Below are 15,267 nucleotides of genomic sequence, written 5' to 3' on the forward strand. Positions count from 1 at the left end.
GTGGTGTTACCCGCTGTTTATAAGGAAAAATTAATTAGTATATATATTTTATGAAATAAGGGGGCAAACGAGCAAACGGGTCACCTGATGGAAAACAACTTCCGTCGCCCATGGACACTCGCAGCATCAGAAGAGCTGCAGGTGCGCTGCCGGCCTTTTAAGAGGGAATAGGCTAATAGGGGAGGGTAGGGATGGGAAGGGAAGGGAAGGGAATAGGGTAGGGGATTGGGCTTCCGGTAAACTCACTCACTCGGCGAAACACAGCGCAAGCGCTGTTTCACGCCGGTTTTCTGTGAGAACATGGTATTTCTCCGGTCGAGCCGGCCCATTCGTGCCGAAGCATGGCTCTCCCACGTATGATTTCCGATAAGATTCCCCGCAGTAAAATTTAGTCAATGTGTTCTGGGTTAACATCCAGGATGTCAGCTATCTCCATAGCTAATATCATCGAAATCACTTCAGACATTCAGAGGTGAAGTAATAACAAACATACAGTAACAAACTTTCGTATTTATAATATTATCTATAAATAAGTCCTGGAAAAACATGAGATATCGATCTTATCATTTGACTACAACGTACAACCATTGAGGTTACGTTTAAAGTTGACCTTGTGAAATGTTCGGGCGAAAGACATTATAACCTCTGTCGGTGATGGCTATCACCATCATCATTACATTCAACCTCTAATCAACTTCTTTTAATATCTGCTAAATAAATTAAAACAACATTAGGGGCCTGTTTCACAGCTTCCTGATAAAGTGCCTAATAGGCTATTCACAACCTTTTTGACAGATTCTCCATACTTGATCTGTCAAGTTAAGTGGTGGATAGCCTTAGCAGGAAGTGATGAAACCGGCGCTAAGTGGTATAAATAGTTTGACGATGAAAGCTTTAGCATGTGGAATCAACTAGGCAGTAGGCAGTCGCCTTCTGGGCATATGATTAGATATTATGAAGTTAAGTTAGAGAATAGGTTTTTATAAAATTATTCCGAATTTGAAATTAAATAAAAAAAAAAAATCTTTATTTCAGCAAAAACACAAATTTCCTAAAAACATTACAGTGTCATTTTTGCTGTTTACATTACCAAAAGATTAACTGTAGTTCTCACACTAGGATAACCTGTGTCGTGAGAACTGATGTGATTTAATCAATAAGCTTAAGCTCGGTACCACCACCATTATGAAACAATATATAAATGTAAATATATATAAAACTATGTAAGAAAAAAAAATGAAATAAAATAAAAAATATGAGTAGGTAATAAAGGTTAGTACTTGGTATATGAAACATTGTTTTAATAAATTAATGTTAAGATAAAATAGGAGAGATTTAACTGTTGTGTCTGTGAGTATTAAAAATAATATTTTTTAGATGGGTGTTAGGAATTTAAAAAAAATTCTGTATCATCGTAATCCAGGGATTTTAAGTACATTGAAATCAAACATTTGGCCTTCATAGATGTGCAATTTTTAATGTTGCATTTCAAACATATTTTGTATTTTGTTAAGTCGAAGTTATCGTATTCGAAATAAAAAACATTCAATAAAAAACATTCAATATTTATTATTATTTATTTAAAATCCTCATTTCATACATGATTCAACTTAAAAAGTATCGCAAACCAATCAAATCATCGCATACAATCTCTCAAATGTAAAAACAGTACAAGCGCCAAATCCTGGATTAAGCCATTGTAAATCATTCCGTATACCGCCATTTCCGAAACCATCAATTCAGCGAGGGAAAACAAAATGGCCGACAAAAAAAATGGCGGGCGAAAAACCTCACGGCGGTTTTTATGTTAATGCTCTAATCCCACAGTTATTTTAACTTCGAAGGGTTCAAATGGGGCGGGTTATGTAACGTTCGCTGGATTTAAAAGGAGCATTATTATTTAATAGATTTGGTTATTAGCTAGGAAAATGAGCATAATATTAGGCAATTAAAAATAGTAATTAGCTTTTCCTCGTGGCACTGTCTGAGTAAATAGAATACTGAGTAAACCACGGAACTAAATATTTTCCTGGTAAAAAGTAAGATACGTCTTTAGCTATTATCTCTATATTTGTGCTAAATTTTATAAATATCTATCCACTATTTTAAGAACTTTAGGGCCTGTTTCAACACTTCTTGATAAGTGCCGGATAGTCTATCCACAACTTAACTTGACAGGTAAAGTATGGTGAATCTTTCAAATAAGTGTTTTATTTGATAGATTCACAAATAATTTTATTGTGGATAGCCTATGCGGCACTTTATCAGAAAGTGGTGAAACAGACCCTTACTGTTGCAAAGTTGAAAACAAACTAACCGTTCTTATTTATTAGTATAAAATATACAGAATACCAGTGAACTAAAAGTATAATTCCACTAATAAATCAATAACCAAAGCTTACTCAACTTTAACCTTATAAGTAGTGTGGACTGAACAAAACTTTTTGAACTTCGCTCCGAATACCAACAAACCAATGATATTCTATTTCTAGATGTGTCCATATTTATAACCGGGCAAAGTAAATTAGCTGTCAGTTAAGTAATAATTGAACGGCGGAGCATCCAACTTAGTTAATTACCTAGCGCCGCCCAAACTCTGTGACCCCTTCTGCTTTTAATGGAATAAAATATTTTCATCTGTTATTTTGGTGACATCAAGGAATTTATTATGTTTTAAATTTATATTTTAATACTATATTTTGTCATCTCATATATAAAAATAAGTCGGGTTTTCCTTCCTGACGCTATAACTCCAGAACGCAGCGAAAAATGTCGCGTAAAACTCGCCGCTAGAGCCTCTGTGTGTTCTATGGAATACTAAATATTGTGGGGATCAATTCTATGATACTGTTACATTCTATTCAGATGCTGCTAATAAGTAATTTTTCAGGAAAAGGCGCATTTGCCTGAAGACTTTCGCTTTTGATCTCATAAAACCGTACCTAGAAGACAGATTTCAATACCGAACTTTGCCAACGTCCCTACAAATAAGTATTAGTGACATACTGGGGAAAAAACGACCAACGCCTTCTATAGCTTCTCCTAATTTGAAATCTGGAAGGTGTTTTTTCTTCCCGAGGTCCAAAGACCGCAAATACCGTACGTGATGTGAGACGTGCAAAACTTTCATTTGTACTGTTCACCAGAACAAAATATGCCAAAATTGTTTTATAGTACCTAATTAATGCGATTTAATTATGTTTAGAAAGACTGAGGTTATTGTTAAAAAGTATATGTAAGTTGATTTAATAATAAAATCTTTAATATCTTTTTAAAATGTGTTATTATTGTTGGGGTGCACTAGTACCCCAGGGTACCGTTAGATAAAGTTTAAGATGGGTACGGTTCTAGGGTTAAGTATACGTGGGAGAGCCATGCTTCGGCACGAATGGGCCGGCTCGACCGGAGAAATACCACGTTCTCACAGAAAACCGGCGTGAAACAGCGCTTGCGCTGTGTTTCGCCGAGTGAGTGAGTTTACCGGAGGCGCAAACCCCTACCCTATTCCCTTCCCTACTATCCCCTATTCCCTTTCCTACCCTCCCCTATTACCCTATTCCCTCTTAAAAGGCCGGCAACGCACTTGTAGCTCTACTGATACTGCGAGTGTCCATGGGCGACGGAAGTTGCTTTCCATCAGGTGACCCGTTTGCTCGTTTGCCCCCCTTATTTCATAAAAAAAATATATATATCAGTATCTCTATCTAGATATCGCATGACTATTTTCGTAGAATAGTCATTACTCATTATTATATTATAGAATATAGACAATGGTAGGGTGTTTTAGGTTAAACATTTCTATTCGTTGTAGCTCTCAAACGAATGGACTAATTGTGGCCTAGACGCATAGACGCATTTTCCGTTTGACACATCTATTTAGGAGTATCTCTGGTACACTCTTACTCACCATAAGCTCCGTATCATTGTGGCTCAAGCATGCGAGTCAGTACCGACACCGATACATCTGTAACAATACAAACTTATATACAGTCTGTTGAACACTACTTTAGGATTACAATTTAACAACTATGTATGTAAAAATATATTTATAAACTTATGTCACTTCTCACTAGCTTTGCATCAATAGCTGATCGCTGTTAAGCATTTGTGTCCGAATCCACAAAAAAAATTTGTTGTTAAATTATACATGCAGTCTCGTTCTAAATTATCTAATGCCTGTTTTCACCAACGGCCTCCTAACGCTAAGTGTTCCCTAGCGATCTTTGCGGGTCAAATATCTCTTAAAACAAACACATTAAAAAAAAGTAATGTTTTGCAAAATTCTTACGCCCTAAGCACGAATGTGACACACAAAAATTCGTGAAATCTTGAAGGATATGTACCCTTAATGGCCGCTAGGGGACCACTTAGCGTTAGGAGGCGGTTGGTGAAGACAGGCATTAGTAACATAACTGCATTCATAACTCGTATGTAATTTTTTTGGGATGATACACAAATACATAACAGGGTCCTAGTAAGAAGTTGCATAAAAAAACCTGTATCCCGTCGTAAATGTACATTTTGCCGCCGTAAAAAGTATTCTATTTGCGTCTCCGTGGTCTATTTTATGTTTATGCCAAATTTTATTGAAATCGGCCAAGTAGTTTCCGAGCTTACCCCGTATTCAAACTCAACCTATTTTTTCTTAAAACAGTATTCAGTAGTAGTCGTAGTAGTAGCTTAAAACAGTGAAATCAGTACCGTATTAAAAAACTTAAGTTGGCACTTGGCAGTCAACAAAAATATAAACTCCTCGACAAACAAAATGCAAATCACCTTCCCACTTCAAACTTTGGGCTATCCCACAACAAAGTATTCGAGCATCGCTCGGTACTCGTTTCAACTTATCGAACTTCTAGCTCGGGAGTCTGATAAGAGAAAAAAATCAATTGTGCCGCCCTTTGGGGCCGTTGACGCACTGTGTAGAGACGTCGCATTGCATAGAGTCGATGTTATGTGGTACGCGGCTAGGCTTTATGCTCACAATAGTAATTATTATTCGATAATAATAATACTCCCCACACCGGTTTCGGTGACGGTGGCCGGTTTCATTGAAACCAGGCCAGGTACGCAGGAGTAATTTTATAGTGCCCAAGTGTGTGCGCAGTACACAAGAGCACTCTCTATTCCTTTTACTCTCATAACCCAGTGGGACGGAAGACCGACACGACTGGCGAGAGATCAGGCGCAGGACCGACTTTTTTACATGCCCATCCGACGCATGGATCATCTTACTTGTCAGACAATCAGGTGATCAGCCTGCATTGTCCTAACCAAACTTGGAAATAACATGTTTCCAACGCGGGATTCGAACCCACGACCTCCGGAGTCGAGAACGACGCTCTAACCACTAGACCACGGAGGTGTTATTCGATAATAGAAAACTCGTAAACATAGTATAACGCAGATGTTGGCTCGGCTCCGTTCGCTAGTTTTAGGGAGGTCTCTTTAAAAACAAGTACCAAGTTAATTTCTACGTGTTGTAAGTATAAAACGCACAACAAGCGAATTATGATAGGCTCATTGTAGACCATATCTCGATTTAGCACTACAACTACAGACATAATATTGGTAGTGTCTGACAAAAGCTGATGACACTCCCCGAAACTCTTTTCCCAAAGGTCAACGCTATCATCTACACTCTCCAGGGATCTACAGGGAATTTTTGTTTAAAAATGCGACCTCTGTAGTTATCATACGTCGATGTGAGGCACAATGTATCAATGTGAAGTCGATCGGAATGATTCCGATTGGATTAACATGATACACGGTGATCTGAGGTCGCTACGACGTACACAAAGCATATCAGAAACGCACATTTATTTCAACTATTTTTAAGTAACAGTCATGTATAATTGTACAATAGATTACGCCCGCAATTCCGTTGCGCCAAAATTCGTTTATCTAATTTTTCGGAATAAAAGTAATAGTATGTATATGTCGTAGGATGATTTGATAAATCCGTGTTTTCGCGAAATCCCTAGAATTTTCGCGAAAATTCTAGGGATTTCGCGAAAACACGGATTTATCAAATCATCCTACGACATATATAATTGGCCGCTTGCGACAATAGTCAAAGTATGAAAATGTATGGCACCGCTTCCGAGGCCCGCGACAGACGCGCGCGGCCGACGACTGTCATTTTCTGTCTGTCGGCGGCGTACATTTTTCGGGATAAAACTATCCTATTTTCAAAAAAAGGAGATACTTGGAGTTCCGGGATAGGATAAAAGTATCCCTTCCCGGAACTCCAAGTATCTCCATATCAAATTTTAGCAAAATTGTTTGAGCGGTTTTTGGTGTGAAGAAATTAGACAGACAGACACACTTTCGCATTTATAAAATCTTTTTTGCCACATACGCTACAAAAAGGTATTATAAACATAAACCAACGATTAATAAACCTTCCTCACGTACAGAAACATTCCTCCGATCGCCGGTAATAATTCAATTACTACCGGTTAAAGGGTCCCCCCTTTAACCTCCTACTAAAGCAGCCGGGGGGGTTAACTCACTGAGCTGGACGCGCTTTTGATGTGTGGAGTGAACGTTAGAGAAACTTAGTTGGCGTAGACAGACAACGTTTGATGTGGTAGCAACGTCCAACGTAACAAAAAGTTAAATAATCGGCCAAGTGCGAGTTGGACTCGCGCACGAAGGGTTCCGTACCATATAGAGCAAAAAAAAGTCATCAATCATCATTGATACCGAGCACAAAATGTTTTAATATCACATTTTTTGTATGGGACCCCCCTTAAATATTTAATTTCTTTTAGCCTAGTAAACGAATGCTCAAAATGGGGGTCTGCTTGGAAAAGTCGAAAGCAGAAATTTTAACTTTGTTACTTTGTTTAGAGTAGTTAGGAGATAAACATACTAAAAGTCCTGAGGTGAGCCCGAGGGAGTGGGGGGCAAAGAAGAAAAAAGTTCCGTTTTTTGGTTTTCTGCTTACTCATTAAAAACGGTGCTTCGTACGAAATTCTCTTCTACTACATAATAAAAGCTAATTAAATTCTCTACAACTTCGTCTTTTACACTTTGTATCTATCTCCAATCATTGCCTCACAATGAGCTTCTAAAATTGGCCGATTTTCAAAAGTGTGTTTTTTAGGGTTTCGTACCCAAAGGGTAAAAACGGGACCTTATTACTGAGACTTTGATGTCTGTCCGTCATCCTGACCGTTTGTCTCTCCATCTGTCTGTTCGTCTGTTTGTCCGTCTGTCTGTCCGTCTGTCTGTCCTTCTGTATGTCCGTCTGTCTGTCTCCAGGCTGTAACTCAAGAACAATAATAGCTAGAGAGTTGAAATTTTTAGAGATTATGTATTTCTGTTGCCGCTATAACAATAAATACTAAAAACAAAAGAAATTAAATATTTTAGTGGGGCTCTCATACAACAAACTTGATTTTTCTCATACAAAAAACAATAAAATGTTGAATATCGAACCTGTGCCTGATTTTTTCGTTTAATATCACTTTGGAGAAATTGTTTATAATTAGCAAAACTAGCGCATGGTGCAATAATAAAGAATGTTTTTTTTTATTTCTTAGAAAAAATAAAACACCCTGTATTATTGCACCATTCGTTTATAATAAGCATATAAACAAATTCTCCAAGGTAACGATGTACGGTTAAATCCAGGAAAGGTTAGATTTTTAAGGTTTTATTGTTTTCCCATACATTTCTTAAAAATATGAAACAATATACTAAAATACAACACTTTCCTCAAGTTTGCCATATACGATTACTTTCCAGAAGTCATTCCTTACCAGCAGCACTATAAATTGATGCAATAATAAAGGGTGTTTTATGTGATTTTTTCTTACCTTCTACCCTCATTAACTTTTTTCTCCCATGGTTTAGAGATTTTTCTAATAAAATGTTCAACTTTTCAAGCCCTTTCATTTGGCGTATGTCTCAAAGTGCTACATTAGTTTGGACAATATGCCCCTCCTTCCTTAAAAATTAATTATTAATTATTTATTTTATTTAAACTTTTTGTGAAAATTTCAACTCTCTTGCTATTACCGTTCTTGAGTTACAACCTGGAGACAAACAGACAGACAGACGGACAGACATCGAAGTCTCAGTAATAAGGTCCCCTTTTTACCCTTTGGATACGGAACCATGCGGACTATGCTGCTATACACGTTGCGATTAAACCGTACAGTTTGGTAGTATTGTCTTATATAAGCTTTGAAGAAAGTAACGACGCTAGATTACTAATTACTATATTGTAGTTTGAAGATGTCTATTGCCGCAGAATGTGTATAGTTTTGTCGTTGTCTATAGCAAGCATTATTCGGAAAATTATTAGGTGTCTTTTAACATGAATATAATTAAAATTGGATCAGAGGTTTAGGCGCTACGATACAACAAAATTAATTATTTCATATAACATTACCCTTCCTTTCGGTCCTTGGGTAAAACCTACATAGTAGCTACAAAAGTCGATTACGAAACCTGACATTCCATTAGCCCATCAAGTGAATGAAATGCAAACATCAATACATTGAAACACCACCGACCCTGAATACAGAACGACGGAGTAGCGATCACTTATAAATACATCAGTGGGTTAAGCAGGAACATCGATGGCTGCGTATTCGTAACGTTATTTAACGTCTGATGGGCTACCGCAATTTTAATCGACCACGTATCAAGTTTCGAATGAAAAATTTAGCCTAAACGCTGCATCTGACAAATATTTTTGATTGTAATAATTAATAAATCATAGCTAAGCAATAACAAAGTAAACAAATAATAAAATAATCGAGGAGTCATTTTTACTTTTGCTGTATGAATTTAGTAGAGTTGTAATGTAAGCCCGCGATAGAATTTATATAACTTCCTTTTGATAAAGTTACGAATACTCAGCTGTAAAGTGCTACTGCTGACACTGTTATAAATACATCAGACGTATGTTACTTACGTACGGCTTCTACGAATTACATCGATCAAGTTAAACACAACAATAATGTTCAGAAAATAATAGCACGCGTTTATTAAATAGACGAAGACAAAATAACAGTAGGTTATCTGTTTAGCTAGTTTGGAATAGTATTAGAATATTACGAATACGGTATTAGCACCGCGACCGCAAAGAATTGAGGTTAACCCTACGAATAATAATAATAAAAACAACAGTTTTGAATTTGGTTCCTTTTCGCACACTAAAATATGGCAATAGCAACGAAACAAACACTCAAATTTACGAAATAAAGCCGTTGACAATAATTGTCATTTCTATATTTACACAAAATTGTGTGCCGAATACATGCATACAGTATGCATGTATTCGGGTCACATTTTGTAGACTCGTGGACGCATTTTTTAGTTACTCTTCCTTAGTTTTTATTATTCGTAGGGTTAACCCCAATTCCACTATTTGAATGCCACATTAACGCAGCTTCGTTCTTTATTCGATCCAGTCCGTTTACTAAAAAAATAGGATCTTGTGTTAAAAATGTTCCAATTGGTCATAAGTCAAAAATAATTGTGTTTGTTTGACACGTGCCCCAATATAGCTTAAAGTTACTTCCTGGTTAAATAACATCGTCAACTCTCTCGTTCTCAGCTTTTATATTGAATATCTACCAAAGTAATTTAATATGTATCCATTAAAGATATTTGTATTTGTAATACCAGAGGACTTTTATTGTTGATACATATTTATTTTTCGTGTACCATACATGGCATTACAACGGCTCTAAAAGCAGTACAGTATTTAATTAGGAATTTATTTTTGAAACAACATAAGGGAGTGATATTTTAATTACCGGTCAAAAGGTAACGTTGTAAACTTTTTTAATTCTACTTTTTAATATTTTACTTTGTAACAAATGCTGGGTACGCAACATTTTTTTATCCTTTTTGAGTTTAATAAATAACACCATCATAATGTAATACTACTAAATATTAAATAGAATTTCGCTTATTCTAGTTGTTATTTATACTAATACTAGCTGTCTCGGCAAACATTGTTTTGCCATAAAATGATTTTCCCTGTTTTCCTGCTTTTCTCTTTAAGTTTTTTCTGAATTTTTTTCACTATAGACCTCACGGAGCCCGAGACCTTTCCAACGAGTGCAAAACCGTGGAAATCGGTTCGTGCGTTCTGGAGTTATAGCGTCAGGAAGGAAAACCCGACTTATTTTTATATATTAGATTATTAATGCGAAAGTGTGTCTGTCTGTCTGTTACTTTTCACGCCTAAGCCGCTGAATCGATTTTGCTGGTAATAGAGATACTTTGAGTCCCGGGAAAGGACATAGGATTCTTTTTATCCCGGAAAGAATGTACTTACTGTTCTCCCGTCAATAGCCAATATGCAGAAGTTGCTGGCAAGTGGCAACATCTAGTAATATTATATTATAGTTTATATATATTATCCCTGGAAATCCGTAATACAAAAGTAAATGTTCGCTTCTTAGCGCTTAACATCGGGAGGGCCATAACTCATCAGGCTTAGAGGGCCGAGGGCGAAGGGCGGAGCCCTAGGGCGTCAATTACCGAGCCAATCCATAACTGTAACCGTCATAATGTAAGTTGTAACGTTTTGTGATTTCCATGTAATGATCGTTGAAAAAAAAGGGATACAAAGATACGAAAGACTACGTATTATAATTCATATACACCGACATAAAAAAACTATAACGTTAAATTAAGAAATTTAAAAACTTCCGATTAAAAAATTTAGTAGATTAAACTCAAATTTATCAGCACTGAGCAGGTTGATGATAATGAACTATAGCTAAGAACACGCTCGATAACGTCAGATTTCAAATAAAAAAAAAAACTAGATCAAAATCGGTCCATCCGTTTTGATGCTACGATGCCACAGACAGACACACAGACAGATAGACAAGACAAACTTATAACAACCCTATTCTTTGTCGGGGGTTAATAAATAGGAGGAGAGGTGTATTAACTGGAACATCACAAGGAAAAAAACTTTTTTATTGTGAGTTTGCATTGAATAGGTTCTAAAAGTGAGCTACAGCATCTTTATAAAGCAGCAAATGTACCCGCGGGATTCTTAAGTAGGTACGCTATAAAACTAGTACTATGAAAAATAGCACAATCAATAAACATTTCTATGGCAATTTATTCCTAAAATAGCTTGTAAAGTCGCCGAAATATAGAGCACAGATTTTCAACCTTGTCGCTAGGTAATGAAGTAGAAAACACTGAAACCGTTGACTGTACAGTCGCGTGGTTTGGTGACATAATTCACACCGATAGACGTCTTATCGGCGAGGCTTTTCTCTGGGTATACTTACAAACAATAATGAACTTTATGCCGTAGATGCTAAGGTCGAATCGACTTGTGGTTTTGGCGAGGTGGGGAGGGTCCAACGTTAGCATACTAGCAGGCAATTACGGACCTTATGCGGTGGTGATAGCGTTGAAAGTCAAATTGCGGTATACCGGTATTGGCGAGTAGCGATCGCCATTTATAATGGTCATTTATATCTTGAAATTTTCGCCAAAAAAAATGAAATTAATTTGAAGGTTCCTAAAATATACATTTTATACGTGGGATAGCCATGCTTCGGCACGAATTGGCCGGCTCGACCGGATAAATACCACGTTCTCACAGAAAACCGGCGTGAAACAGCGCTTGCGCTGTGTTTCGCCGAGTGAGTGAGTTTACCGGAGGCCCAATCCCCTACCCTATTCCCTTTCCTACCCTTCCCTATTCCCTTCCCTTCCCTACCCTCCCCTATTACCCTATTCCCTCTTAAAAGGCCGGCAACGCACATGCAGCTCTTCTGATGCTGCGAGTGTCCATGGGCGACGGAAGTTGCTTTCCATCAGGTGACCCGTTTGCTCGTTTGCCCCCTTATTTCATAAAAAAAAAAAAAACACCGATGTTGTGAAGCAGGATGCGAACTGATGATAAAGCATTACAGTTTATACTCGTAACTAAGGATACCTACTGTTGTTGATCATATTAGCTTTCATACAAAACGAAATCAAAAACGGTCCATCCGTTTGAGAGCTGAAAGATAAGACATTACCAGATTACCTACGATATGAAAAGTTCAACATGACCGCCAAACTTTGACGACCTCTGTGGCTCAGTGGATGAGCCGTTGTTAGCTCAAGCCGGGGGTCGCGAGTTCGAGGCCCGCTGACGGAACAAAAAGTTTTCAAAGTTCCTAGGTCATGGATCTGTATTTAATATGTGTACTATATATTAAAAACTTTAATATGATGATAATGTCTAAGAGCTACGATGCCACAGATACACACACAGGCAGGTCAAATCTCCTCTGTTTCAGGGGTTAAAAAGGACGTGTAATATATCACAAGAGTCTTTGTGTAGGTAACCGCTTACCGTAGACGCTTAAGATTAAGCGGGGGAAACTGCAATCTCCGTTCAAGAATTGCACTTGTTTGTCTGGACTAGTGGTTTACATGCCTCTTGTTTGTCTGGACTAGTCGTTTACATGCCTCTTGATACAGTACAGTTAGTATCGTTAGTTACCGCTATCTATATACCAAAATTGTGTTATATCTAAATATAACATAATTTTCAGTTTTGGTACTTATTAAAAACTGTTATGCCTGACGTAACAGATAGCTAGACACATTTTTTTCAACCAATTTAGAATCGGTTTTGATGACATTTAGTATTGAGAAAGTTTGTTTGTTACTAAAAAGTTTTTGGAACGAAGTTCCTTATCACGCGTTGCGAAAGGGGGCTAGACGGAAAAAGTTGTAACGACGCCATGACACAAAGTGTCGGTATATTACAACTAGAGCAAAAGGTAGCGCATGTTTTTCTGTCTGTATCTCTCTCTCTCTCTTTTTTTGTATTTTTTTTTTTGTTTTGTTTTGTTTTAACTTCGTTCCATTCGGGTGTCCCTTGACACATCTCAAGTTTTATCTCAAAAAATGTAGTGGTCAACATCTAGTAACATAAGTAAAGATTATCTCTCAACAATTTCATATTTAATATTAACCCCCGGAAATAGTGGTAAAATCATTTTGAATACATATAGAACGTGACAAATGTTGAAGCCTTATCCGCTGGTCCACTTTAATAAATTGCCTTCGTAGATCATTGTTACTTGAAAAGGATTTCGGTGTACGATCGTCCATAAACCCGTAGAACATTCTCGACTCTATTCCTATAAAGATAAGGTCCAAAAATGATATAAATTTGGCGACTGTACGGGAATTTTTCCGGAAGAAAGGGTAGGGAGAAATTGCTTTGACAGTAAGAAAGCTTTTTATCCCATACATTATGTACCGGCCATATTGAACATGAAATAGGTTTTGAACATAACAGGAACGTATGTTTTTGGCCCTTTCTCTATTTTGATATATTTCTCGTTCTTAATGTTCACGAGAAGAATGCGCGAAAATATGATAATGTTTTAGCTATGTCCACACTGTGCTTTTTTTTGTTAGTCAAGGGCATGCGTTATAGCGCAGTCAACAGCGCACGTGAAGCATGCCGGCGACGCATGCGCTCTGACCGTATCCAAAACTTTTGCTTGGTTCTTTTTTTTCTGGAATTTCTTATGAATGAACATATTTGTTCACTGAACGTTGAATGGAGAGAAAAATTATACACAAAACTGACACAATACATATTTTCCTGTGGACTTGTTTAGCATAAAAGAAATATTATGTAGATGTAGATTGTTAGCACAAGTAATTAATTATTGTCAACTACTTATGCGTCCTTATTAAACTACAATTTTATAGATACACCTACCTGACGTCTTTGATTAATTTTCTGAGTATCGGCCAAAACACTACAGTTATTAGAGTTTTATTTCCAGTATAAAAAATATAATATACGAAATAAAATTATAGTGAACACAATTCTATAAATGGCGCTAACGAAGTTTATTGTAGCTATGTTGAATCTTCCTTTGAGGCTTTTTCCTTACATTTAATTTGACAAAAAAAAAAAGTTTGCCAGATCATCTTGACAGAAATGTACTAACATTATTAGTACTTCTAGATATTCACCTATATTCTTACACGTAAACGTATTTGAAATTTGTAGTAGCACCCTGTACTATGACGTCACAAACCAATTCTATCCCTCACGGGGGAGACGATATATTTATAATCGGGGTTTTACGGGAGGGCCGGCTACTTTAAACAATATCGTATTTTTCTAACGATCCATTTTATTACGGCCATCTGGACCCCTCGTAGGCTTCGATGAACATGATTCATGGGATATTATAAATCATTCGTTTGACAGGTTTTTTATATCTTTTTATTACGTCGGTAAGAGATTTTTTATAATATGGAACTATAGAATTTAGGTATAGTATCTACAGGTGCAAAAAAATGTTCTACTTCTGAAGATTGAGAAGATGCCAGGTGAAAAAGAACGACGCGGATTCATCGCCAAATTAGTTTTTTCTCAATAACTCGATAAATATACAACATTTTAAAAATCCGCTAGGTCGATCTCTCAATGATAGAATTTTATACAATGTGTTAAAATATTAACTTAGTTTAATGCACGGTTATGGCAAAATATTATGAAAAATTCGTGAAAATTAGATGCATCTTTGTGATTTTTTCTTTTGAGAAAATTTTAAGATATCGTGTTTTCGCTAAGTCAGAACCTCGGAAATATAATGTAGTATCTATGTTTAGAAAATGAAACAATTCGGGGCTTATTTTTAAGTATAAAAATGAATTATAAAATCGACAATTTAGGGTTAGACGCCTCCTTAATCAACGCTTTATTCAACATCATTAACTTATATCAGTGGACTATAGAGCACATTACACAGAACATGGGCTCAAATTTTTATTTTTTACAGACGCTTGTGTCAGCAGTCAGCACTTTTAACGTCGTACGTGCTTCTCGCGACGTGTGTCATGTCGCGAATTTAAAAATTACTGAACATAACAAAAAAGCCATGGTGGGAGAGCCATGCTTCGGCACGAATGGGCCGGCTCGACCGGAGAAATACCACGTTCTCACAGAAAACCGGCGTGAAATAGCGCTTGCGTTGTGTTTTGCCGAGTCAGTGAGTTTACCGGAGGCCCTATTCCCTTCCCTGCCCTCCCCTATTACCCTATTCCCTCTTAAAAGGCCGGCAACGCACTTGCAGCTCTTCTGATGCTGCGAGTGTCCATGGGCGACGGATGTTGCTTTCCATCAGGTGATCCGTTTGCTCGTTTGCCTCTTATTTCATAAAAAAGAAACAACTATTAAAATCATAATATGTATACTTGTATAGAAAGACATTAGAAACGTTTTGTTTAATTAAGTTTAAT

At 36.9% G+C, this 15,267-nt stretch overlaps 1 protein-coding gene across 2 annotated transcripts in view; it reads right to left on the reverse strand.

The window, feature by feature from the left end:
• LOC121735340 (stress-activated protein kinase JNK) overlaps nt 1–15,267 on the reverse strand; it is a 132,915-nt gene that overhangs the window by 28,456 nt on the left and 89,192 nt on the right. For both annotated transcript variants that reach the window (XM_042126130.1, XM_042126131.1), the window contains exon 3: nt 3,908–3,964. The gene's annotated coding sequence lies outside the window, so the exon portion shown is untranslated. The remainder of the gene's footprint in view (nt 1–3,907; nt 3,965–15,267) is intronic.

Source organism: Aricia agestis, chromosome 17 (assembly GCF_905147365.1).
Source record: "Aricia agestis chromosome 17, ilAriAges1.1, whole genome shotgun sequence".
Taxonomy (NCBI): Eukaryota; Metazoa; Arthropoda; class Insecta; order Lepidoptera; family Lycaenidae; genus Aricia; species Aricia agestis.